Source organism: Arachis ipaensis, chromosome B06 (assembly GCF_000816755.2).
Source record: "Arachis ipaensis cultivar K30076 chromosome B06, Araip1.1, whole genome shotgun sequence".
NCBI lineage: Eukaryota > Viridiplantae > Streptophyta > Magnoliopsida > Fabales > Fabaceae > Arachis > Arachis ipaensis.
The window spans coordinates 130,902,860-130,904,702 of NC_029790.2; positions in this window are offsets into that span (position 1 = coordinate 130,902,860).

The following is a 1,843-nucleotide window of genomic DNA, read 5'->3' on the forward strand; positions in this document are numbered from 1 at the left end:
TATATGCTCTAGGTTTATTAATTTGATTTTACAAGCTTCGTAGGGGTTCAAATGAACAAACAACTGAAGGGGGACAAAAAACAGAAGAGTAATGTGTAACTAAGTTTAATTAGCTAGAGTTCCAAACAAATATTCTATACCAAAAAGAAAAGGAAAAAAAATTGCAAGCAATTTCGCACAAGGACGTAGGTAAACCAAAAAAGGAAAAAATATTTTAAAAGAGTAATAGAGAGAGTTAACTACTATTAGAAAAGACTTTTTGTATTAAATTATTAAGAATAATTATTTATATAATATTTAAAAAGAAAAACTAACTAAAAGTCAAGGCAACACATATTATCTTTATTTTACTTTTTCTTTCAATAATTCTCTTTTTCGTCTCTTTTAATTTTATTTTGTTACTTTTATTTGTCCTCTTCTTTTTTTATTATCTATATCGTCCTGATCTATGTCTAAGTATTCTCTTCTACTCTATATACGTGATCGTTGTCTTCTTCTGGAAAAAAAAAAGAAAAAAATAAAAAAAAAACCTTAAAAAAAAGTATATACAGTTGATAAATTATCTTTATGTGACATTAATGAGTTATATAATATTTAGGAAAGTATAGTATAATATAATAAGAATCTAGGACTGACTTTATTCTTGAACATGAATGAACGTTGACTTGTAATATATGCTCTAGGTTTATTAATTTGATTTTACAAGCTTCGTAGGGGTTCAAATGAACAAACAACTGAAGGGGGACAAAAAACAGAAGAGTAATGTGTAACTAAGTTTAATTAGCTAGAGTTCCAAACAAATATTCTATACCAAAAAGAAAAGGAAAAAAAATTGCAAGCAATTTCGCACAAGGACGTAGGTAAACCAAAAAAGGAAAAAATATTTTAAAAGAGTAATAGAGAGAGTTAACTACTATTAGAAAAGACTTTTTGTATTAAATTATTAAGAATAATTATTTATATAATATTTAAAAAGAATGACTAACTAAAAGTCAAGGCAACACATATTATCTTTATTTTACTTTTTCTTTCAATAATTCTCTTTTTCGTCTCTTTTAATTTTATTTTGTTACTTTTATTTGTCCTCTTCTTTTTTTATTATCTATATCGTCCTGATCTATGTCTAAGTATTCTCTTCTACTCTATATACGTGATCGTTGTCTTCTTCTGGAAAAAAAAAAGAAAAAAATAAAAAAAAAACCTTAAAAAAAAGTATATACAGTTGATAAATTATCTTTATGTGACATTAATGAGTTATATAATATTTAGGAAAGTATAGTATAATATAATAAGAATCTAGGACTGACTTTATTCTTGAACATGAATGAACGTTGACTTGTAATTCGTTTACTTGCAATGCTAAAATTAAAGTAATCAATATCTTAAAAGCATATTAGAAATATATATAAAAATAAATTTCAATGAAAATTTTCTTTTATTAGTTTCTTAACATAGCGTAAGACCCATACTTCTAATAGTTATCATCTAGAGTTGAAGCTAGTTAGGTTGTGCAAATTATAAAAAAATTGGCTACTCCTGTAATAGAGAGGGTGAGAATAAATATTACTAAGGTCAACTCCCAAGTTATGGGTGGCGTTGTGGGTACGATGTAATTGCAAGCTTCAAGAAATTAATGTGCACACTCAAGAGTCTAGCTATAGCTACTTCATAAATAGAGGTAGAAAAAGAATCACACTAAAAAGTTTTTTCTTTTTTTATAATTAATATGCGTATTAAGAAGTGTATTTATTTATTTTTTTATTGTTATTACACATCTAAGATACAAAGAGTAAAAAACAATTATATATAAAATTTGAATATTATGTATCCATGATGTGTTATA